Below are 27265 nucleotides of genomic sequence, written 5' to 3' on the forward strand. Positions count from 1 at the left end.
AAAACTTGGAGCTGGGCACTGTCAAAGCGGGATGCTTGGGCTTTTAGCTGGGATTCCTAGAGGGTACCTGTTGTGAGAGTGAGAGTAAGAGAACCACGGAGCATCTTGTGAGTCAGAGCAAATCAGAAAATGTATCAGCTTTTATAGCATTGACATCTAGCTCTCATCAGCTCAATCAGCGATTGGGTTAATCTGTTTTATCCCTGGTTAAAGACTTGTCAAAACCAAAAACAAAGCAAAAAGATAAATCTTTGATAGAGAACAAAATTCTTCAGACTCTTGAAATATCTCTATAAATTTTCACACACAGTAATCATCATTTAGTCAAAAGTTACATACATACCAAGAGACACTGCCAAATGACAAAAAAAAAAAAAAAAAAAAAAAAAGAATACAAGCAACAGTAAAAAGAGATCTACAGGACATCCATATTTTGCAGTTACTAAATACAGACTTTTAAATAAACATGATAAACATGTCTAAGAATATAGATGAAAAGATGGGGAATCTATTAAAAAGAGTCAAATGAAAATTATGTAATTGAAAATTACAATAACTGTAATTAAAAATGCAACATATGGATGTAATGCAAGATTCAACAAATCTATCTTTGCCTTTTTCTGTCTTTTACCACTGAAATACATGTTACAGAACAGGAGCTCTGTCTATTTTTCCTTGCTATTTCTGCAACATTGAAAATAATACGTGATAAAAATAGATACTTAACAAATATTTATTAAATAAATGAATTAATGATAGCTTGCCAAGAGACAAATAAAGTGGTGTATCCTTTTAAGGCTAGAGTTACAAGCAAGGAGATGAAAAAGACAAGACAGGGCAGAAACATTTGTTAGCACAAGGACAGCAGAAAATGAAGATAGGAAAGAGCTGCAGAATCATAGACAAGTCTCCACTCAATGTGTTCTCTTATTTGCCATCTTCTACTTCTCTCAGCTGCTTCCACTATAATGAGAGAAGTAGAAGTTGAATACAAGAAGAAATGTTGAAAGCCACCTGTGGTTACGCACCTGCTGCACAATTATGGGCTGCCCAGCAGAAAGATTGAGTTACTGAGTTGGTTCACACCTCAATAGGAGACTGATAGAACCAGTAAGTGCTATGATAGAACTTTCCTCATTCTTCTCTGAACCTTTCCTCTTGGGGAAGGGTTGCAGGAGAATCCTAAGTCTTAGACTCCTCCACAGCTTTGCCATGGCGCACGGGAGGAGGTTTCACATTAACCATTTTTCCTTCCCAAGGATAGGAAACGAAATGCTTCCCTTAAATACTGTGTGTGAAAATTTGTAGATATTTTGAGAGTCTGAGGATTTTGTTTTCTGTCTCTACTTAGGCAGCAGGCCATGTAGTTTTGAAATATTTGTGCTTTTAGAATTAAATGATATTTAAAAGGAGCCATAATAACTGGAGGAAAAAAAGCAGAAAAAAAAAAAATAATAAAGCTGAGAACCTCAGAGGGGAATTAAGTAGCCCAGGCAGTTTATAGGCAACAGTTATAACTTCAGAATTTTCGATTGCCATCCTTTAAATATCTTCAAATTAACAGAAAGAGGGAAAGAAAAAATTTTGCTTGAGGTAAAATGTGGTTAGACCATAAGGAAACACTGAAAGCTAAAAAATAAAAGGCTAAAGTTAAATATCTACAAAAAACTTAGTCTATGCCACACAGATTTTTTTTCTTTGAGAAATTTTTTCACTGAAGTGCAGAGATTATTCTTAGACTTACCAATTTAGTCTGCTGTTTGATTTCCTTGCTTTGATCATCAAATCAGTGTTAGTGTTGTCTCTGTGAGGCCAGTGCAAGCCATCTATTCTAGACATTAGGTAAAACAAGAGAATACAAAAGGCCATAGATGAATAAGAAATCCAGGTCCCATGAAAGGAGAGAAGTTTGAAGCCCTGGCCTGGAAGCCATTCCTAGAGGATTCAAGAATTCTAGGAATACTACAGATACCAGAATTCCAGGAATGAAATACATGAGGCAGATTCCCTAGGGCATCTTTGGGTGAAGGCTAAATAGGGCAAAAACTAGCCAAGGGCAGGAGCTCAGGTTACTCAGGGGAGTCTAGAACATTCTCCTTGATTTACCAACACTGATACTCTTTGTGAAGGCCTAAGAATGACCTCTGCAAACTCCACTCAAAGAGGCAACCAACTCTTCCACCCTTTATTTTATGTTCCGAAAGTTCTATTGAGAAGTTGGATCCTTTCTCACTTCATTCAATTCCTGAAAGCTATATACAGCAATTAAGAGAATACTTGTAGGTCTCTGAAAATATTAACGCTTTCCAGAGTTTGAGTAATTATTTTTGCTTAACTTATCTGTGTAAAATTACGTAGTTACAGAATGAGTAGTGTTATCTTAATTACAGAAAACAGGACTCTCTTCATTGAGATCTGACAGGTAAACAGGTGGAGGTTAGGGTTAGTGGCTTGACAGATTATAGACAACTGTCAAAACTAGGCAAAGAACATATACATACAACACACACATACAAATACATACACATACCGTGAAATAGATCTGATTCTACCAGATTCCATTAGACATTTATTTCATTTTTTATAAACAGTGCCTGGCAATCCAATAACACAACAGGAAACTAGGTAAAGGGGCTGTTTTTTGTCACTCAGTGTGTCACGGTATAATTTTACCTATCATTATTTCAGCTGAAGGTGGCATTTAGCAGTTCATTAGTGATTAATAGGGCCCTCCATTGCTCAAAATAATCTTAGATATTTAAGGAAAGCATTTAGTTTAGATTGACATTTTTTCTATCCTAACCATGTCTCTAAAACAAACAAACTAAAAAGTTATGGTGAATTCTATTAAGAAATATATATTTCACGTCAATTTGCTACCAAACTGTAAGCAGGAGTGACAATAAGACACAGGTCTCTCTCCCTCAGCAGGCTTCATTTCCCTATCAAAAGAGAGCAATGCGTGCAAGGTCTGAGTAGAAGACTTACCATTTTTCAGCACTGCACCGTCACTCTCTTTTTATGTTTTGTTCATAATGGTAACTGTCTGGTTTGATGCATTGGTTCTGATGCTTTCACCTGCTTGTTGTCATTCAGGTGCTAAACGAGGAGTATGAATATGTATAATTCTTTCAAAAGTGCATTAGAATGACCCATCTTGGCATATTTTATGACATATCCCACCAGACCCTGATTATTTTGTGAAGTTGGCATTCAAGTTATACTGGTTGGCTTTTGATAGCTTTTGCCAACGTCTTCGGAGCATATATGATTAATCAGTACAATAAAATGGGACACTCTAAAATGCAGGATTGATGCATGGGTAAGGATTTTAAAACTTTCATTCCTTTATCAGTCATTCAAGACAGTTTTAGTAGCCTGTTACCGGAAAGTATTTTAGGACATCTTCCACCATTTGATCACTGTGCTGGTATTGTGTAGCCCCTCACACAATGGGGAGAAATGAATCTTTTGATTTTGATAAAGGTTCTGCCTTCTAGATGAGGAAGTAGTGTTTTCTTCTTTGGAATATTGTCAAGTGACTTTTGGTAGGTAATAGAAACCAATAGTAGCTGGGAAATCTTAGGCCTCGTTGAAAAGGCCTTTTGAGAATCAAGTCTGGATTGGAATTGGAGAAGGTTCTTTTGTATACCCCTTCATTGGGCCACTGGGAAACACATGGAAAATTTGCAAGTCTGACTGTTTTTATTCATTCACTCATTTAACAAATTCTTATTGAGCCCTATGTGCCAGGGACGGTGATAAAAATGACACAAAGTTAGTAGGAAAAGCCTCTCCTTAAGATATTCATAGTGTGACTGCCTGATGGGTTCTTCTAGCCCACTGCGCAGACAAAACCAGTTCACTGAAACCATGGCATTGCAGTAAAGAGACTTTAACTGACACAAGGCTGGCTGTGCCATGTGGGAGACAGTTATTACTCAATCTCCATGAAAATTTGGAGGCTAGGGTGTTTCAAGGAAAGTTTGGCAGGCCAGGGAGTCTGCTTCTGGATGGGGTCGCAGAACCCCTTGGTGGGTCTGGGTGGAGCCATTGGTTGTCCACCCATCCATGGGTCAGAAATGTGGAAACCTGAAAACACATCTCAAAGGCCAATCTTACATTCTACAATAGTGATGTTATCTGCGGGAGTAATTGGAGAAGTTGCATATCTTGGGACCTCCAAAATAGTACATGGGAGTCTTTTATATCTGCACATTAGCAGAATTCAAGTTCCTCTCATCCTCCTAACCTGATGGTCTTTTATTAAGTAGACAAATATGGTTTAGTTATGGGAAGAGCAACTATCATTTAAACTATAAACTAAATGTCTCCTAAAGTTAGCTTGACCCTGGCCCAGGAATTATTAAGGGCAGTTTGGAGATTAAAGGCAAGATGGGGGTTGGCTAGATCAGATCCCTTTGACTGCCATAATTTTCTCACTGTTATAATTCTTGCAAAGGCAGTTTCAATAGCTTTGTTGTGGAGACAATAGATGAATGTATGGAAAATGCATGCAGTCTTAAAGCATTCAAGTTAAACACAATCTCTCTTAATTTAAGGGTGGAAGAAAAGTATTCCTGGAAATCTAATTATTCAAACCTTAAAACTCTACTTTTGGTAAATGCCTTAGAAAAGATCATGGCTTGGTATTGATGATCCCAAGCCACAAAATGGCAAATGCAGACCAGTTTATGTAGAAAGAAACAAAATGCATATATTACAGAGATGAGGATTCAGATTGGACAATTATTTTCTCAGTCTCATTAATTAAAGGTTATAGTCTTTTTTATTTTTTACTGTGAGGAATTTGGAGTTTTAAGGATACACTATCTTTCAAATTTGATTTTCTATACATACATCTGTTGAAGTCTATACATTTTTCTTTAAGATGGATAGTTCAGCCATTTTTAGAACATTATTTTTGTCATAGTTACAAAATGTCAGGTTAGAGTATCATTTAACAATATTATTGTGCGTACATACTTGGACTGACTGAAGAACTCTGACCAATAGGATCAAGATTCTGGTTTTCAGAGGGCACGTTTTACAGAATTTCATCTCACCTGGGAAGACTGAGTATTGCCATGGCAGGGACATAACCACTCTGAGATTTCTTTTCTAATAAGGCCTTCCAGAGAGGGAAGAAGAAAAAGAGGATCCACAGGAGCACAAACAAAGACATATGTGGATTCATAAGTTGCTGCGGGTTTCAGGACAGTTTAATTTTATTTTACCATTTCTCAGCAGAAGTAGCAATACTGGTTCACCAAAACACTTATATGTCTCTATCAAGGTATCTTTGTGTTCATCTTCATTCTCACTATTGGCAATATGAAGGGGTGATTGAGTTGGAGGAATTTCTAGCTCCAGATAATTTCCATCTATATTCCCCAAATCATATATGTATATTATATACATTTCCCAACCAGAGCCTAGAATGAGGAATGGGTAGAATAAATAAAACATGGGAGATGTAAAACATGTCCACTCTGTGTTTGCCTCCTCAAGCCCGAATGCATTTCATAGGATGAAATGGACATAGAGGGCAGCCCATAAAGGGAAAACAAGTCATCAATAGACAACCTTTGTGAACAATCTAGAACCTAAAGGAAAACTTCCCCTTCATCCTCTGAAGGTTTACTGAAAATCACAACTGACAAAAGAATAATAGGAGAAAAGTCATACGTATTTGTTAATGTGCACAGGAGGGTGCTAGGGAGAAATTGCAGAGTAATCACCCCTCAGCTAATGGGATACAGATGCTCATATATGAAACCACCTTTGCAAAATTATGACAGAGATCTCTGACATGGGTGACTCCATCTTGCTTCTAGCCTCAAAGGGTGGCTGTCTTTTATTCCTGGGTGTAAGCCAACTTTGGGAGAAATTTAGTTTACAGTTTAAATAATAGCCTTTCCCCAAAACTAAACTGTTCTTATAAAACTAATGAAAAGACCACCAAGATAGGAGGATGAGAGGGTCTTGAATTCTAAATAATTACCAGCCATTATTCTGTAGTTCGTAAGATTTGCAACTTCTCTAGTTGAGCAGATAACATCACTATTGTAGAACCCAAGATTGACCTTTAGAGATGTGTTTTCAGGTTTTTTTCATTTCTGACAAGGGATAACCCCATCCGGGCCCTCTAACCAGTCCTGTGGCCCCTACCCAGAAACTGACTCAGCACAAGAGGACAGTTTCATTTCCCTATTATTTCTCCAACTCAACCAGTCAGCATACCTCCTACCATAGCTCCTTGCCCACCAAACTATATTTGAAAAATCCCTAACCTCCAAGCCTTTTGGAGGATCATTTTGAGTAATGACTCTGTTTCCCATGTAGTGTGAGTGGCCTCATGTCAATTAAACTCTTTACTGCATGCAATGACATGCTCTTGGTGAGTTCATTTTGTTTGTGCAGCAAGCAGGAAAAACCTATTGGGTGGTTACATATACCCTTCTTCTTAGAGGAAAGGGAGATGTGGAAATGTAGATTATTTGAGAAGTATAGCAAATGATTTTTCAGGAAATTGAATGGGCTTAAAGTACATACAGTGGCCTAGGACAAAGTCTGCTGGGCTCACAGAGCAGGCAATAGTTTGTGACAAGTCTGTCCAAGTGTGTTGACAGATTAGTCTTTTTTCCTATTATGAATTTAATTAATGAACACTCAGGGAAAGAACCAGAGGTAACGATTTTCTTTGATGGGTCAAGATTTTAGGCAGATGAGGGCAATTCCGAGAATGACTTCATCCTGTTCCCAAGAGGCAGAAAATTAAGAGACAGGGTGGCAGGGTGGTGTGGAGGGGGAGTCAGGGAGACCTTGAGATTTCCTCAGTTCAGCATGTCAAAGTGCCATATTTTAAGTTATTTGTGAACCCCAACAACAATGATAGCAGCCAATTATATTTAACACTTACATGCCAGTTACTTTTCTGTATGTTTTTGTACAATAGCACTAATCCTTAGTTTATTTAATCCACATTTGTATCCTTAGTAAGTGGAGGAGCCAAGATTTGAGCCAAGGTGGTCTGCCTCCTAAGCCATGTTCACATCCCTGGAGAAAAGATCTTTTTTAAATCTCATCTACTCTTTCTAGCAACACAAAGAATGGCTCAGTGATTGCTCTGGTCTTCAGTGGCATATGATTTGTTAGTGTCAGCTTTAGCTTTACAGACGGGGGTGCATTTGAGGTCCTTTCTCAAGGTTCTGAATTTGATTTATCATTTGATATTTAAGAGAGAGAGTGAATTTTCACCAATTTTGGTTGCATTACTGCCCACGCTAGAGACTAAAGGAAGAAAAAGTTCTATTTTGATTCTTTGTAGAATGAATTACAAAGTTAAAACTACTTAATTGCAAATTTCGTAGACCAAGAATTCAGAGAGGAGGCCAGTTTTGAAAGTCAAATACTCATGATGATTATGGAGTAGTTGAAAACCATAGAATAAGGCTATATGGTAGCTCCACTTTGCCCTCCAGGTACCAGCAGATTTAGATGAGGAGCCTCTTGTTGACAAAGACTCACTCCCTGTCTGCCAACACCCAGATTTATCAACAGGAAATTAATAGCTTCTGCACCCCGTCATTTCATGGGCCGTCTGAGAATAAGCAGAGAATATATGCATAGAGATAATTAGACTTTCAGAGGTAAGGTGCTGCTGAATGTTTGATTTCTTGTTTTTCCTTTTTTTTTTTTTTTTTTTCCGAAAAAAAATAAATGGAAGTGGCTAGAATTAACACACAGTGTTCAAAACAGAAGCTTGGAGAAACCACTGATAAGCAAAGTCTGGCTTTCTAAAAGCAAATGCATAGGGTTCCAAACAGAGTAGAGAAACAAAAGCCTGGGCTGCTCTGGTTAAATAGTTTCTACATTTTGAAAAAAATCAACCACAACTGGCAAAACATTTTTTCTTTCCTCTTTTTTCCCCCTTAAATCTACAGGGAAGAGACATCTGATACCAACTACCCTCAGCTCTCTGGTCTTTTGAGTTCATTTTCCAAATCTATACAGAAAAGCAGCAGAGAATATATAGTAGAATAAATGTGTCCAGGGAAGAAATAAGTGCATTGGGGAATTGAATAGAAACGATAAAAATCACTCACACTTCTTTATTGAAATAATTAAATATGAAGTGGAGTGGAGAGTAGCAGATGAATTCTAATAGTAATTGAATTGGCACTTAGGAGTTACCTTATCTGCCTTGCCACAATTCAAAACTCCCCACAGTGTTTTCTCTCAGTCCACATCATATTAATTATGCCTCTCATCCACCATCTTGTTTGTGAGCAAAGTAGTTAGTATGCATGGAGAGGCATTCAGCTATCCTAACGGGGTTCAGTGAGTAGTTATTTCATCCCTCAAGAAAATGGCATCTGTTTCTCTAGCACACAAGAAGCAGCTAATACACACACCAACTGCCATGGGGATTTCTTCTTCCTGCTTTATGAAAAGAACAAAGGTTTCTGTTTTTCATAACTCAGATGCATGGTCCTGCTTTCTCTATCTGGGTGAAAATCTTGGAGCTTGATTCTTGTCAACTCCATCTCCAAAAATATTTGGTTTCCCACAAGTAAGTTTTCTGTTTCATATGCATCTTTGCAGATCCCACCTATCGCATGTCATGCAGAATACTTGCTGAAATCCTATGTAAAAGTGGAATTTTGTTATAAAATTTTTCCTCCTATCATATTTTCAACACACTTCGTTTTATTTTATAGAACAGAGAAGATTATTGATGCAGGTTTTCCAGCCAATCAAATTATTCTGCCTCTGATTGCCATGTTCTCTGGATGGGGGAATATAATGATAGATGATTTCTGCAGTATACAAGTTCTTTTCAACCTTGATTATATGGACTAGTTTTCTTGTGTTAAGATTAGTCAGTGGGAAGAATGGAGTTGAGGAGTAAAGATTTTGCTAGCTGGAATTCTATTTATCTTGTTCTGCTTAAACAGTTCCAGCAAAAATAAAAAATAAAGGTGGAGGGATGTTAACTAAGTTTAACCTAAGGCCAATTGTGTTAAACTAATTAATCACTTAAGAATAAGCGGGCAAATTGAGACAATAATAGAAAACACCATGTATGGAGTCGACCTGTTGCCTGGCTCACCCCTTTGTCTATGTGTGCATAATTTAATTGCCATCTGAAATATTATTCTTGTTCATTGTCAAAGTAATTCATTGGCTTGCAAAAAAAGATGAAGACTTGGGCCTCTGGATCAAGGCACTGAGAGGCTTCAGTCATACTATAAGTTCCCTTTGAGGGTGAGGGATGTTATATAATTTTTAATAATTAAAAGTATTGTAATGAATATTAATTTGTTTCTCCAGCCATCTGGCGGGTAGCCCAGTAATACCAGAACACAGCATGGAAAATTTTGGTGTAGGGATATGTTTTGGGAGGCATTGCCTCAGAGGCCAGTATAAGAGATCACAGTAACTGTTGGGGAGAAGACAGATATGAACATGCTGATTGATTTCTTTTTCAAGATCAAATTTGCATCAATGTCTCTCCAATTCCTTTATTGTCTAGGTATCATTTCCTGCTACTGTTTGTTATTTGACTCGTAAGCTTTTATACCTTCTCTATTATCCTTAAGTTTTTCTTAGGCTAAGCTAGGCTTCAACCAAGAGTATATTTTCAGGTCCAATTGAGACTCCAAACTTTGATTTCCACATTCTGATATACCAAAACATAAGCCAGGAGTGAGGCTATGTCTACACTCTAATTCAATAAATTAGAGATTGGAAAGGTATAAGATTGACCAAACCTGACTTTTCAGAATAAAAAGCACTAACTTCAAGATTTTATTTTGAACACTTTTGAAATATTTTCTAGTACTTTAGGGTGGTTCTAAATATGAAATAATGTGTTACTTTTTGCATTCCTCTGATGAAAGTCGTAATCTTCCTTAAAGTAAAAATATAACCCTAAATTACCTGATTTGATCACCGGTATTTATCAAATTAGTTATTTGCTAAATCTATATTCTTACTTAACCTTCATGGGCATGACAGCAATTGTATAGGCTTCAGAGATAACAAAACTGTAAATGTTGTGCAGAATAAAAGATTTAACACCAAATGGTGTGATTAACTAATGGGACTGCATTGCAAGTGGCAGCGCAACAGGAAAATCCTTGCATTACTGTGAAAAAAAAAATTAAGATGGATAAAACGTATTAAGTCCTACAAATGAGAATGAAAAAGTTGTAGGAAAAAAAAACAAATTCTAGTGCAGGAAAATCAGCTTAGTGAAAATTGAAAATGCATGTAATAAAACTAATTCAGGCAGGATATTAATCTTGTGTAAAAAAGATAAAAGCATGTTAAAGTCTGATTGTAAAATATTAATGTGCTAAACCATCATAAAACTTCACATATGCCCTTTAGCGATAGTATTGTTAATGATGATAAAAACTTATTTGCAAATTCTTCTTTTATGAAGTCTGGGAACAGAAAATCTGAAAATGAAGACTAATGTAGACGTCTACTGTGTGTAAAAGATAGGAAATGGTGGAGGTTAACGAGGTTTAGGGCAACTGGTCTCTTGACATTTAACTGTGTGACCATAATCAAAGACCCTGTGCAGTCTCTGAGTGAAGTGATTCGAAATGATTCAGGTTTGCACCCTAATAACATTGGGGGTATTCTTAACTCTTCCTAATGTGTTTTCTGATGGGGCACATGCTCTTGGAATTGCACTTATCTTGGCCCACAATAAAGGAAACTGCATTTCTAGATTTTTTTCTTCCACTGAAGCCCCATTTTAACAAAAATAAAGGTGGAATTCATCTCAAGCCTTATTCTGCTGTTACATCATTATGTTACTGACTCTGAATTTTAGGGGCTAGAGTGACTGAAATTCTGTGATAGCTCAGAAGACTGTTTTTGTATAATAGGGGGAGGCAGCAGGAAGAACTGAAGTAGGCTGTCCTGGGTCAATCAGCTTGACCTGCATGCAAATCCTTATTATGTCAATTACTACAGGATGTTGGTTAATTTATTTAACCCCTCTGAGTCATGCATACTTCCTAGAAAAAACACATAGGGACAAAAGAAAAAAAAAAGGTTAATAATCCCTGTTTGCATAGTTTTTATGGGAGTCTATAATGAAGTATATAAAGCTTCTGTTGTCAGTGCTCGAGTGTAATAATAATTATTAACATTTTATTACTGAATTTTTTTTATCTACTCAGAAAGTTCTACTAGCTGACCTCCCACACAGTATGGGTATTCCACACATCATGATTCAGTCACCTATTTCCATGTAACTGGAAAGTTTTCTGTGTTCATCAATGTTTAAGAAAATCCTATTCATGTTTTAACACCCAAGTCACATCCCACTTTTTCCAAAAGGCATTTCCACCTCCTCCATCACAAGATATACCTTCTGTGTTTCTCTGGTCTCCTGTTAAAGTTATCTTCCTTTCAACTCTGGTCAAATCATGTTTTATTTCTCCCTTAATAGCAGGAGCAATGACTTGTACTTCTCTCACATCTCACCTTTCTCACAAACTCCTAAAACATTTAGCATGTTACCCAATACCTGTTTGAAATTCCTTTATTTGGTTGCATTCTTAGAACACAGGACCAAGAGAAATGCAAATTCTTTGATTGATTATGAAGACAAGAGCATAGCCTTTGAAGAATTTTTAAAAGCATGCAGCTCAGGTTTTGAATATGACTTCAGGACCTTCCTAGTTTGTAAAATGACACTATATTTAAGGCATATGTCTAATTAGAAGTGAGCCAAGGAGTAGACCATCTGTCATTGACTTTACAAACTCATCATCGACCTGATTGTGAATATATATTAAATGGACTTTTCTCAGCTACACTGCTGAATGTATTTGTGCTTCCATTCTCTTTGGCTCAATTTACCTTTAGCACTATTATCTTCTCATTGTTGATTTATGTCCAGGTACTGTTTTTTGATGTCTTGTGAAGTCATCAGCCCAAGTGACATGGTGAACAAAGGGAAAGAAACTCTGCTCTCACCAATCTCATGCCATTTTGCTTTTCTGCCTCAATAGCTTTTCCTCTTTAAGATACAGAGAGACCTTCCACAGATCAGAAGGCAGCTCAGGGAACATGGAGGCCAGACATCTAGATGATAACAGGGATGCCTATTTATAAAAGTTTGTAAAAATGAAAGAGGAGTCTGATAGCAAAACTGGATTGGTTTTACAGAGCAGAGGTAACATATCCCAGGTAGCCTAGGCCTAGCTGTGTTATCCCTGAGAGAAACTGAAGTCCACATAGCAGCATTTCATTAATTTAAGTAAACCTTTGGAACAAAAAGGCAGAGGGAGCTCAAAACAAACATCTTGTGTTGCTGATTTTTAATATCTTGTGTTTTGTTTTCTTATTTGTAGTACCACTACTTGGGACTGACTTGTCTGCTAATCCATATTTTAAAATCCAGTGCATGGATAAACCTACTACCATAGTCTATAATCTTCTATTTAATTAAGAGATAAGCCTTAATAAAATATGGTTAGCATGAATAAGCTTTGGATATGATCCTATGGTCATGTCATCCTAAATACTGTTTGGATTAAACCATCAATAAATGTAAGCTTTTTAAAAAAATATAAGATGTCTCTAGAATGGATGAAGAAGTATCTTGGACATGAGAGATTAGTAAATTAAAAAAAAAATATGAGGCCTTTTATAAAAACACATTTTTAAGACTTTTTAAACACTCTGGCTTTAGGAACGAACACACATATTGGCTCTGATTCAATTCTCCATTTGACATCATAGGCCCAAGTTTTGCTTTTGCTTTGTTCCTGCATAGGATAGATGTTTTCAGACATAACAAGGTTCAAATAATCTGATGATGATACCAGAAACTTTTGTTTTGTCTTTTTCTTTAAAAAAAAGAAATATCTGTTAGTGGAAGGCATTAGAAACCAGTATAAGGAAGTGACCTTACAGGTTAGGGTCAGTTAACCTGTTAAGTTAGATTTGTATGAAGTGAAGCTTATTTAGCACTTGATTCTATATAGTCCTATTGTGTTCTTTAAGGTTTCACATGACTGGTCTTCCCAAATAGAAACAATTCAAGAGAAAAGTTTATTTTGCTTTACTGTTCGTAAACACTTCCAAGTCTGTCAATTCACTAAACGCAGTGCAGTTGGATTAACCGCACCATAATACTGAACTTCAGTTTCCTTTTTGTCAAATGGCAATACTTATACTTGCCTTGACTAATTCATAGGATCATTCTGAGGCTTACTTGAGATATCAGATGTCTAACTATTTCATAAGTTGTAAAGCCCTATATAGATATTAAATATTATTGTGATAAATGACACCCATAAGTAGTTGTTCAATTATATAACATTAATATAATGAGGTCACAAGCCAAACAGTTGGTTCTCACAGTATTTTATTTGTGGTATGAAAAAGTAAGCAGTTTCTAAAGTACTTCATGTAATTCTAGTTGTAGCTTACAGACCAAGATAATTGAAAATTTAATTTGTATGTATTTCTTCATATTGATGAAATGAAATCTATTTCCTCCTCTGAAGAAAAAAACAACTGTTTTCCATGAAGCAGCATATGTCTTATAATTCTACACCCGGGATCATGGAAGTTACTATAAAGGTGAGACATGGTACACTGTTTAATAGAATGTACTAAAATTTCTTCCAACACCTATTTTTTAAAACTGAAAAATTATAATTCAAACCATTACAATTTTTATTGCTAACATGTTTATTCTCTCAAGATCATAAAATATCTATTACCTTTAATATGGAAATCTATTAAAGAATATATTCATTGCCTGAAGGTATGTGGGGGCAAATTCCAATGACTAGACTTGCTGAATATAGTATGGCAAAAAAAAAAGAAATAGATTTTGATTATTCTATTCTATGAAGTTAACACAAATTTAATATAAAAAATTTGCTGTTCTTAGTCATTGGGTACCTAGTGTGAAATGTCGAAACTAGAACAATGCCAACTATATATATATAGAGTTCTTATTTGCCAGTACAAATTAAGCTGTTCCTGTATCAGTGAACCCATAAATAAAAGAACATACAATATATTAGAAACAGAGGGATACAGACATTGAAAAACTTTCTTCTCATTCAAATCCTTTATGCTCCCCTCCAGAGCCAAGCTTCTTAATTATGTAAAATTATATAAGATGTTTATTTTTATACAGAAAGTCAGACTTCAGGCCCCTCACACCACTGATGCTTCTTCTTGTAAAGTCATCTACAGACTTTTTCTTAAAAAAGTAAAGCAAATGGAAACCTTATTGAACTTAACTTACTTGAAAGTTCAGCAACATTTAACACTGTGGTGACCTCCTCTTTTTGAACATACTTCATTCTCTTGATCTCAGTCACTCCTTATTCCCCATTTCCCTGGTCATTTCCTCTTAAGGCATTGCTTTCTCTGCCTGAAGATCAAATGCTTATTTTACTGAGGATTCTGTCCTCTTGTTGAATTAAACAATTTTCCTGTAGAAAATATAATTCAACATTAATTGATGACTCCTTAATCCAGCAACAACTTCTTCCTAAGCTTCAGACTCAAAAAGCCTAATGGACTTAAGGATATGTATATTTTCCTGCCCTATTTAAACTTAACATGTCCAAAAGTAAATATAAAATATCAGCACCAAAATCTGCTCTTCCTCCACTGCTCTCCATTTCCACAAATGGTGCCATAGTCCATCCAGTTACCAAAGCCAGAAACTTGTTAGACTCTTGTATTTCACTTTTTCCCCCTCTGTCCCATGTCTAAGCACATATCAACTTCCATTCATTTTATTTTTTACCTGAATGAATCCTAAGTCTTTGCTTCTCTCTCTCTAATTTCAGGCCTATATGACTATCAGTAAAGGCCAGGAAACATGGTAGAGGGCTTGAGTTCCCTCTCCTTTTGATATATCCTATCACTTTTAGCTCTCTCTTGGATTAGAGGAAGGGTATGAACATAATTCCATATTAGTTTATACATATGAGGTACAGATCTCTGATACAAATTACAAAGGCAGCAGCCAAAATTTGAGAATCCTTTATGATTGAGGCACAATCTCATGGCCCAGCTACTCCATATTTTGCCCCACCCAGTGCCCTTACCACAAATCTGACTGTTGTTACCTCTTACCTGGGTTACCTTAATAGCCTCGTGGCAAGTATTTCTGCTCCTGGATTTATAACTTTAGTCTATGATTCACACAATAACTAGAATTAGCCATAAGTATTTGAGAATGACAAAGTGAATAAATGATCATAAATATTTTAGAGGCTTTTAAATGTCACTCTCATCCCCAAATAGGAAGGTTTAATTCCCAATTCACTTAAAAAATTATTGGTGTATAAGTGCCCGTTAAATATCATAAGTGCCCACAAAGTCCCTTCACCAACACATCATATGTTTAAAAAAATTTTCCCTCACTTAAAAACAGAGATAGATACTGCCTTTTTTCTCAGATACTTTAGTCCAAAAAAAATGTTTTTCTGTTAGGTATATCAATTTTAAAGCCAAGAAGAAATTGGTAATATTATTCTTTTAATGGTCATATGTGTATATATACATATATAAATATAATTACATATCTATAATTATTATGTATGTCCCACAGATCCTCTGCAGAGAGGTCTATGATGGCATCATCTAATCCCCTCCATAAGTCTTCATGACATCCCATTTCTTTTCAATCCAACAAAAAGCACATTTGTGATGGAACTTACTCAATTTACTTTGGGTGCAGTCAACTTTACAACCTTTTTGGTTTACCACTTCATGTTCTCCCTGGTTGGCACAACCTGGACTGACATAAAAGCAGACCTAGTAAAACCCTGGAGAAATAGAGCAAACAATTTTCTAGCCCCACTCTATTTTTATAGCTGTCAATGCTATCTAAATGGCTGACTTCCTGAGCTATGTTAATTGCATTTTAGGCTTTCCTAGATTTCCTATCTGACCAAATTTTAACTAAGAAACTATAATTAGAAGATTTATAAGTTGACCCAACTGATTTTGTTATTCTGGAACTGAAAGGACAGTGTATTTTATGGTATTGCTACTAAGGATTACTAGGGATTTGCAGCTCACTGATATGGATATTGTCCATAATTCGGCTATGATAAAATAGGTGTACAGTGGGACTAATAATCACTGACAATAAACTTGGTTTTAGTCTCAAGAGCTATACGGAAACAAAGATGAAAAATGAAAATAGCAACCGTAGTTGCAGCCCTCACAGAAAGCAGACAATATACTGATGTTTGTATAATATACACAGATATAATACAAAACAGAATCTAAAAATAAGAGCTGACATTCATTGAGTCTTAATATATGCTAGGAATTGACCAAAAGCATGTATGTGGATAACCATTAATCCTTACAAAAAAACATGCAAAGCTTTTCTAGATAAGAAAATGAATACTTAGAGAAGTTAAATAATTTGCCCAAGTTTGAGCAGGTCAGGATTAAACTTAATTCCATCTGCCTGTTTGTTTTCTCTGTAAACCTGTGCTATTTTCATAAATGCCAGGGAAGAAATAAAGTTGTGTGTGTGTTCAAAGTAAGTTATATTTATCCCTATTTGGAGCCTCAGGGGAGGCTTATAATAAAGATTTTATTGTTATTTATGCTAAAAATAGCATGGAAAAGGGTCTGGATGAAGGTAAATATTCTAGGCAGAAGAAATAGCAAGAAAAGCATCAAAGTGGGAAAGGGAGGAGTGTGAACAGAAAGCAGTGAGTTGTATATCTGCATTGCAGGCTAAGTGAAGGATGAAAAGGTAAGTTGTGGTCAGTTTATGAAGGGGCTAAGGAGTTTCAACTTAATTCAGTAGGCTATGGGGAACCATCCAAGTGTTCTGAGAAGCTTAATTACTGAAATATAATTATACTCTAGAAAGGCTTACCTGGCAACAGAATGTAAATGGATAGTTGTGTGGGAGGGGAGATTGAAAGATAGATAATTGTAAAAGGCTATTGCAGTAAGAGGATAATGAAATGAGGTAGGACCAAAAAAGTAGGAAGGTGAATGAGGGAACGTATAACCGCAGTTATCTTCTAAACTGTCCAGTTTTGAGAATTATCATTGCTGATCCTCATATAATAGATTGTGGTTTGGTGCTTAGCAGGGCTAGAAACTACAAACCTTGGGAACTGAATGGTTCCATTTAGGTCTAAAATACCCATAATATATGACCTGTTGTAGATTCTATAATTGAGAAATATTTATAATAAATATTTTTGTGCGGCTTGAGAAGCAACTCACCACTCAAGATGCTTGGTTCTCTATGTTGTAGAAAGGAAAAGCTATTCAATGGTATAATCAAAGTCCTAGGTGTTACGTAGAGGTCTTGGCATAACTGGTACTGTGACTTCAATTTCTAGGCTCAGGTTTCTCATTTGGAAAATGTCAGTAGTAATAATTATTCTCTTTGCTTCTCTCAGTTGTTATAGGAAATCAAATGAGGTAATTACTTTAGAAAACAAAAAATTATCTCTTCTTTTAAGGGTAGGGATTATTTCATTGTACCTCTTTATAGACTCCAAAGCACTGAATTAAGCCCACAGTAGGAGGTAGAAATGTTTGTTGAATGAGTGGTGTGTACAGGAGTTTGGGCAGAAGAATGGCTTTTGTACCAATTCATTGATACTATGTTCTATGCAGCAAATGTGGGCACATGATTTTATCCCAAGTTGTAAGCCCTTATTGAAAGAAAAGGACAGGAAACAGACATGGTTGTGACTAGGGACATTATAGAAATATGAAATAAAGTATAGCTACTATTGGTTCATTTTCTGTTGGAGGTTCTTTATGACCTACTATAAAGATGTAAAAGCTACAGAGAAAAAAAAACTCATTAGTGAAGTAAGAATGAAGCCTATGGACAATATCTCAGTCAGGAAAGAACTGGGTCTTATAGAATGGGTGCTTCATTTACTATCCCTTGGGGAAGATGGGCCAAAAAGAAGAGTATGTAATTAGTATATGGACTGTGAAGAAGGGAACACTCTTTCCTATGACATGACTTTAGTGCACTGGGCATTATAAAAGGAAAAACAAAAAGCAATGTTCAAAAGGAAGAGGGAAAGCCACATATCTTCGTTTGTTCATTCAGCAAATATTAATATTTAGGGTACATATAAGAAGGCAGCAAGAGGAATGCACAGTGCATGTGAAGTAAAGATGGTGTTCCCCCAGAAACACTACTTGGGACTCGTGGACTTTGATGGGATATGACAACAGATATAATCTATTATGTGCCTGTGTGTAAATTAGTTTCTTACAAATATTGAGCACAAATCGAATAAACTTTTACACTATAACAGGAATGGTTAATTTCTGAAGATGTTTTCACTAAATTGAAACACATTTACTCTATAACAGATGGAGCAAAAGGAAATAAAAATTAAACAAAAATGGGATGAAAATCAGAAAGCTTGCTTTTCATTTAAATAATTTCTACTCTGAGAAGATTCTCCATTGATTTTTTTCAGGACTTTGGTCATTTGAATTTTTTATTATTTATTTAATTTTTTTTGAGACCATCTTGCTGTGTCGCCCAGGCTATAGTGCAGTGACACGATCTCAGCTCACTGCATCCTCTGCCTCTCCTGCCTCATCCTCTCGAGTAGCTGAGATTACAGGCATGCACCACCATGCCTGGCTAGTTTTTATTTTTAGTAGAGACGGGACTTGTTGGCCAGGCTGGTCTTGAACTCCTGACTTCAAGTGATCCGCCTGTCTTGGCCTCCCAGAGTGCTGGGATTACAGGTATTAGCCACCATGCACAGCTGGTCATTTGAATTTTAATTCTGAAAGGAAGGTAAGGAAGGTAGCTGCTGTCTGAAAGTTTCAATAGCCAGTGTTTTGGTGGTTTTTTTTTCCTTCTGCTCACAAGGTCATGGTGAACACTGTATTTAAAAGGAATTGAACTTTACCCAAAGGGTATGGATATGTGAAACAATCTGCTGAGATACAAGCAGAATAGTAACAATCAAAAAAGAATTCAGTTGTATTCACATTTGGACACAAAACAAATAAAAAGGGATTGGCAATGTAGTTCCAAGTAGAAAACAGTCACAGAGAAGGAAGCTAGAAAGTATACATTTCTGGAGATTCCGGCAAAAGCCAAGATATTCTGCTTCCCATGATCTAACAGATAAGATATAATTTTGCTTCTCCTTTCCATTTTCAAAATACTTTCTCATTTATCATTTATTGCCAATAAATGGGATCTATCTATCTATCTATATTTATTTATTTATAAACATGTAGCCAATCATATAGGGTGAGGTTGAACAAGGAAGGCTGCCATAGAAATACAGACTAAAAGAGAGAAATAGGAGACAAAATGCATTAGAGGAGAGGATTACCCTTGGGTTTGTTTTCATTATTTTTTTCTTTCTGTTGACTAAAGTAACATTTTTCTGTCTTGAACATAAGTCCTTGTCTGGGGTCACAGCTATATTTCTTTCTAGTTTAAGTGACATATTCACTTTTATTTCTCATTTTAAGTTGACCTGGAATCTTATAACACTCCTAATTACAGGAAATTGTAAAATCAAACACAGAAAACTCTTTTGTTTGCTATTAATAAAAACTTATTTTAAACATCCAGTTATTATTTTTAACTATATTTTTAATATAACTCCATATTTTTAATAATATTCTACCCTGGAAATAGATGCTGCTTTTTGTTTTTTCAAGTTTGAAAACATACAAGATATTTACCTGAAACTCTTCTGAAGGATCTTGGTTTTCAATTTGATAATGTACTCAGAATCGTACTGTGCATCTGCACATCACTGACAAAACAAAACATTAGAGCATTCTCATTTCAGGATAGTTCTGACTATTGCCCTTCAGAGACATTTGGGAGACAGAATAATGGTGTCTAATAATTTCAGCCAAACTAGGTATTTATCACAGCTTCAAACAGGCAGTAATTCACTTATATTTATTTTCTCAGAATGTAACACTGGTCTGAATTAAACATTATGATACATACCTGTACTAGTATAAACTATTTTTTCAAATTTTCCTAGTCAAGATTTCTTTCTCAAAGAAGAAAATTAGACAGGTGCAGCACACCAAATGAGATGAACTTTGTCCTCAAAGAAAATTGGTTTTTCCTTTTCAATTTCATTTCAAAGAGATCTGACAAGTGTGGCTTTGAACAAACTTTAACAGCACAATATCCTTTGTGTAAGTTTTCCCTTGTCAGCTTTTCCATTCCAGCAGGAACTTAGAACAAAGTGGATGTTGCCCTTTGAGTTGAGAACTTCATCAGTTGAATGCACACTAGTATAGTGCAGTGAAATTGAGGGCATACTCTCTCTACGAATCTCAACAGTGCAGTGTCTCAACAAATATAATTTCTCTATCTGGAGGAAGGAGCGACACTAGCTATACATTTAGATTCATGCACTCTCCTTCTTTTTTCTTTATAGCAAAAGCCAAGCTATTTGGCAACATAACCACTTGAAACTTTTACAGATTATGCTAAGAAGCCTTTTCTTGTGTGTGGGGCACAAAACATTATTTTGTGATGTTGTTTCATCCTACACCATTTTATATCAAAACCATAGGGAGCCAGATTATTAGAGGGGCAAAATCAGACTTTTAGATGTGTGCTGTTTTTCCTTATACATGAAAGTTAAAAAAAAAAAAAAGTTTTTCTATTTGTTTTGCTTTGTTTCAATTTTAACATTTTGTAGCTTTGTGATCATTGAAAAGTAAAATACAAAAGTAGAGAAAGGAAAACATGAGAAACTGCTTTACAGAGATTCTAATCTTTATTGCACAAAAGCTTGTTATAGCTACTCATTCCTTAGAGCTTTAGATTGTGTATAAATTGTGCTACTTTATGCTGATAAGTAACTGCTTTGACAAGTTTATTTTTCTTTGCATACTCTCCTAACTTTCTTAAGGGTTTTTTTGTTTTGTTTTGTTTTGTTTTGTTTTTACAATTGCCCCTTGCTACCTTTTACTTTCTCTTGGCTCCAACTGTTCCTTTCATCTTCTTTTTTTTTCCCTATGCATTAATATTTAAAGACTGTACTAGTGTCAAACATTCATGTAGAGACAACTTAAATGCAAAGTGGATAAGGTTACAGAATAAGTCCATGCCCAATTTAATTACAGCATTTTGATTAACACAGATTGTAAGTAGTTTGAACTAAGAATTTTAAGTTGTTCATCTTGAATATTACAAAGGCTAACCAGAGACGAAGTATAACTTTGACTCAGAAACTGCCAGAAAACACTCTGATTAACCAATTTAGATGTACTATCTAATTAAGGATCTAAATATCTTTGGATCATAGAAATTCATGTTTATTGATAAGATAAAATATTTATTACCCAGAGAGCTGAATTAGCAAAAAGAACAGCTCTAATCAGGTACTAACTTCCAGAAAAAAAGAATGTTGGTTGAAATTAAAAGTGTGTTACTCATGAGCAAACCTGGCTTGTTTATTCAAAAGTTATGCTTTTTGCCAGCAAAGTCAGTATCTTTGAAAGGCTAGAGTTGATAAAGTCTGTGGCCAAGTTTCTAAATGGGTTCAATAGCTAGTGACTGTCCATAGCAATAGCTAATTGAGAATAATGACTGGGCAAGAAAGAAAGGGCACAGAGCAGAGATAGAAGAAAACTTCCCTGAAGTAAAGGCCTGAAAATAACTGCAAGGGCAACGGGGAAAAAACCCAAGCCTTTTATATTTACTGAACAGTCATTAGTTGCCCAAAATTTTTATTTTATTTTTTCTTTTTGGATGAATGTAATGTTGCTTCTCTTAAAGATATAAGGAAAGCAAGGAAACATTAGAGGCTCTTGTAGTGTATTTTCTAGTACCTGGAAAAATGCCTATAGAGAGTAAACAATCAATAGATTTAGAACTTCTCCAACTTAAAAAGCATGAACATGGAAGCTACTTCAATTTTTCTTTGTAAGATTTAATTTTCTATTGATTTGTTTTTGTGGTTATTTGAGGCATCTCATATAGAGATCAAATCAGGTCTAAGCTATGCAAAGATTGTTATTCTTTAACATTTTATGTGTAAAAATTTAAAATCATCATAAATACAAAGTTTTGTACTCATGGTTTTTAATAGGTAGAATTTTTGATATAGTAAAATTGCATGAAAGAGCATGCTATATTTTACCCATTTAATCATATCAAAGACAACTAAGTTTCAATACCTTTTCAAAGCCAATACCTTTTCAAAATGGGATTATTAGTCAGATAGAACCACTTGCCTGTTGGAAATTTTATTTAAATTATAACAACACACACACAAACCCAAGCTCCATTTATTCTAGCTTTGCAGACTCATAACATAAAAGGAATAAAGTCCAAGACTTTTACATCAGAGTAAGACAGATATTTTGTTCATATGAATTTTTTCTGGCAAGACTTTGCAAAAAGAATTTAGAGGGAAGCTGCTAGAATACTTTGTGCATTTCCTGAAGTTCTCAGCACATATTATACATTTATTGCCTCTGAAAAAGAAGTTTGCTAATCCCAGAGAAGGTATATTCTACTTGGCAGGTCCTGTAGTTAGCCTTACTGTTGTCCTTTTTGGTTATGGTTTGCTCAAAATATCAATTCAAAAACTAGTGTGGACAATATTATAAAAATCAGGAATTTTTATTTCTGATTAGAAAGCTATTACATATAAAAATTATGTAATAGTACAATCAACTTTTATAATTTTTTACATAATTGACAATTATAGAAATTTTCAGTGAGACATCTTTTTAGTTTCCTCTTCCCTTGTTTGCACACAATGCAATGCCTGAATAATGTATTTATGCTCTAGAAATTAGAGTTCAATATATTATCCTATTAAAATAATATATTACAGCATTACCAGCATCATTATTACAAAAATGGATTCAGAATAATAAGCCAAATTTGACCAGGGGACTGTGCAGTCATAAATCTGCCGGAATCGCACAAGGCGCAGTTTTGCTGACAAGAAATTCCTATGTACTGGCCTCTTGAGACATGTTAGTTAGATTCATATGCACAGGATGTAAGCATATCAAGCACTTCTGTTTGAATGCCAAAGAGAACACATTTAAGCAGATAATGTCCTTGAGAAACAAAAAATAAAGCATTTCTTCACAAAATGAGAGACTTCACTATTCCTAAATTTGGAGGAACATCAAATGTACATTACAGAATCTCAAAATGACTATATATAAAGGTGACAAGCTTCATAATTAAAAATATAGTGCCCAGGGTGATGGCACATTATAACCTATTGCTCAAAATTGAGGCCTGGTTTTAGGCAAAATTATAGCTCCAACAAAATGTATCTTTGTTTCCTCTACTCCTTAAATCGTTTTCCCTTTGTCCACTGGCTACTTCATTCCTTCCATCCCAGGCCCTGTCATCTAGGGTGCTCATTTTCTTTAGAAGGGAAAATAACAGAATATTGAGCCTGGGAATGCCCTATAACTTAGTTATCAAACTGTTTACTTGTAAGCAAAGAGATCCTGACATGTTAGCAGAGATGACCAACATCCCCAAAAACAGTCATCCCCTCTTATCTGTGTTGAGGGTATATCCAAAGACCCCCAGTGGATGCCTGAAACTGTGGATCACACTAAATCTTATATATATATTAAATATTATATAATATATATATTTGTTATATATAACGTTTGTTCCTTTACATACATACCTAACACAAAGTTTATAAATTAAGTATAATAAGACATTAATGGCAACTAATAATAAAATGGAACCACGATAACAATATACTATCATTACAGTTATGTGAATGTGATCTCCCCCTCTAAAATGATCTTACCACAAGTAACTGAAACTGCAAAAAAGGAAAACTCCAGATGAAAGGAAACTACTGTGTTTCATAGCACATTCTCAAATAAAACACCTCATTTCTTGATTGATAAGATGCATTATGTCTTCCTTCTAGGATTGTTTTTATTAATGGCTGGTAAATCCTGAGGCTGGGAGTCTGTGTTACTGACTGGAAATGCAAACAGCCATAGATGCCATTGTTCTGGGTTTGGGTTTGGGGCTTGGGGCCCTTAAAGTGGAAGCCTAGCAAAGTTACCTCTGCATTTTGAAAAACCACCGCCAATGATTCCTATGCATAGAAAGAAAAATATTTCTTCTGGACCCATGAAAATTTCTAAGTGTAGGCAGAGCTCCTGGTTAATGTCCACATTTGTCTGTAGAAAAAACTAATTGATGGATATTATATAACGCTTTTTAATCTATAATTTCCTTCTTTAAAAAAATTTAATTCCTGTAAATTTCCACTAGTAGTTTATTTATTATTTGAAGAATCTTCAGACTCATAATTTATTTCTTCCTTTTTGGTATTACACACAAATTTTGTAGGAAAGTTATACACACTTGATTTTACATATACTGTTAGTCTAAGGTAGTACTTTACAGACATTAGTGTGCATAAAAAACACCTGGGCCAAAAACCCTGGCCTGAAGCTCTAAAAAGGTCTAAAAGTTCCTCGGTAGGCCGAGTGCAGTGGCTCATGCCTGTAATCTTAGCACTTTGGGAGGCTGAGGCAGGTGGATCACTTGAGACCAGGAGTTTGAGACCAGCCTGGCCAACATGGCAAAACCCAGTCTCTACTAAAAAATACAAAAATTAGCTGGGCACGGTGACAAGCGCCTGTAGTCCCAGCAACCTGGGAGGCCGAGGCAGGAGAATTGCTTGAACGCAGGAGGTGAGGTTGCAGTGAGTCGAGATCATGCCACTGCACTCCAGCCTGAGCAACAGAGCAACACTGTATCTAAAAAAAGTAAATAAAGCTTCTCAGTGAAACCAGTGCTTCTTTTCTGGGGACCAGTTATTGAATGGTTCTACTATAAACTGAACAAAGATTGCCAGACTATGGGTCATAAGGTTTGAATTTAGCTGTGTGCTATTAGATATGAAAAAATGCCCTCACGTGGCTCTGCCTTGACGTGAACAACCCTTCAAAAGTGTCCTCACCTACACAGGAGAATTATCTTAATTTTGTTGCCCCTAGAATTCTTGAAAGATCAAATGATATACATAATGCATTAAAATGGCACATAAATTATGAAGTGCTATGTGATTAATCTTAGTTATTAATGTATTATTTCAAGGCCCTCCTCTGAGTCAATGTAAACTAATTTATGAGAATCAAATTCACTGCCAGAAATAAAACATCGGGCTGTATGTACCAATTATTAAAATCACATAATCATTCTAGAAAAATTATGGGCCGTAAGTGTTTGAAAAAGACTCAATCCCTTATTAAAAATGCAAAATTAAATAACATCCTGTCATATTGGTAAACTTAATATTATTATTTACTCACTACAATCCTTAGCAATGGGGAAGGTACACCCATGATATAAAATGGCACTTGGTTTCTAGATAAATGTGTTAAGAACCTTAAAAAGTGTTTGCTGTTAAACTCTGTAACTTCACTTCTGGGAATATATTTTTAAAATAATGTGCTAAAAATAGTTGATGCATCAAAATTACTCTTACAGAAGTAGTATCATAATAAACTTTGCAACACCCCAAATGACCAAACTAGTAGTATTATGTTATGGTCTGAATGTTTGGCACCTCCAAAATTCATGTTGAAATTTAATCCCCAATGTGATAGTATTAAGAGGTGGGGCCTTTAAAAGGTGATTGGGTCACACGCTCATGAATTAATTAATCTATTCATGAATGGATGAATTAATGGGTTATTATGGAAATGGGACTGGTGAATTATATAAAGAGGAAGAGAGACCTGAGCTAGCACACTCAGTCAGCCCTCTCACTCAGTGACGCCCTATAATGCCTTGGAACTCTGCAGAGTCCCACCAGCAAGAAGGCTCTCACCAGATGCAACTCCTTGACTTTGGACTTTTCAGCCTCCATAAGTGAAAGAAAGAAATTTTGTTTCCTATAAACTAGTTTCAGGTATTCTGTTATGAGCAACAGAGAATGGACTAAGACATACTACTAAATAAAATACGCTACATTAATATAATGGAATGCGAGGGCAAAACTTTATTCAGAAAAACTTGTAGTTTGAAACTTACATTTCAAAGGACAAAAACAAAGCAGCTATCCTCCAGAGCAAATCTGGTGAAATAGAAGAGCCTTCATATGCAGTGGATTCCCAAATATGTATATATATACTTTGACCTTATAGGATCACTACAAGAATCTGTCTTGATCAGGGATTTGGAAAAATATTTGTATATAAATATGTTTAACATCTTGTTACTAAAAATATAAAAACCAACCAAATAGCCATTGGTGGTGGAAGGTTATAAAAGGTAACACAGACATACATGCTCCAGTATAGAATATGATACCAGCATATGTGATATTTTATACATTTAACCATATGACTGAATGACTATAAAAATTAGAGAAAAAGACAGAAACTAAATATATGAATTTATCTTATTAGGATAAACTGTCCCAAGTACTAAAAATAATCTTTAAGTTATAAGATAATTTTACATACTTTTATATATCTAATTTTTTATATTTAGTATTCACTATTTTTATCACATAAACTTTTTCAATCAATTCACATTGCATGTGTGCTTTTAGGGAACAGGTATAGAAGAAATGACAGATAATTCATCAAGCTAGCAGTTGATATTATATAAACACAGTAATAGCTTGACTGGATATATTTCATTTTTACCCTTTTACAATTGTTCTGATGTCAAAGAAACAGTTTCAAAATGCCTATAGAGATAATACCTACCAAAATAATCCTCAGGGGAAATGGAAACAAATGTTTTGGCAATTTTTTAGGACTTAAAATTTTATGTCCACTAGATTATGGATATGTGAACCTGTTCCCATTCTCACAACTGAAGTAGGTGATTTAAAAAACTTATGCCTAGGTTGGGGTTCTATTAAGTCTACACACAGCAACCTGTGAGGAAATGTAGTTGACAACTATCTTTGAAATGTGCAGATGGCATTTTGAGGGCCTTTACCCTGCACCTAATCCATTTTTTTGATATTTCAATGTAATAGAGTCCTTTACTTAGAGGATCTTTTTTGACACCTACTATATATCCAGTACAACACTGGGTATAATAGGAATTCAAAGATACATGTTAATGTAAACTTAACTTGCATCTCCCAGAAAGGAGATCATAAATCTTATACACAGACAAAGCAACATGACTACAAATGATGTAACTATAAGAGAAGCACAAAGAATCTGATGGAAGACTAGAGAGGATTACCCTGGTAGGGTAGTT

At 35.3% G+C, this 27265-nt stretch overlaps 2 long non-coding RNA genes across 2 annotated transcripts in view; one reads left to right on the forward strand and one right to left on the reverse strand.

Annotated features, from left to right (window-relative positions):
- LOC139364326 (uncharacterized) overlaps positions 1–27265 on the forward strand; it is a 317275-nt gene that overhangs the window by 242461 nt on the left and 47549 nt on the right. The window lies entirely within an intron of this gene.
- LOC105477890 (uncharacterized) overlaps positions 13397–27265 on the reverse strand; it is a 197432-nt gene continuing 183563 nt past the window's right edge. Inside the window, exons 3-6 of the long non-coding RNA XR_003017163.2 lie at positions 19738–19811; positions 15729–15808; positions 14300–14489; positions 13397–13612 (exon numbers count right to left, since the gene is read on the reverse strand). This is a non-coding gene — a long non-coding RNA (uncharacterized lncRNA). The remainder of the gene's footprint in view (positions 13613–14299; positions 14490–15728; positions 15809–19737; positions 19812–27265) is intronic.

Source organism: Macaca nemestrina, chromosome 7, assembly GCF_043159975.1.
Source record: "Macaca nemestrina isolate mMacNem1 chromosome 7, mMacNem.hap1, whole genome shotgun sequence".
In the NCBI taxonomy this organism is placed as follows: Eukaryota; Metazoa; Chordata; class Mammalia; order Primates; family Cercopithecidae; genus Macaca; species Macaca nemestrina.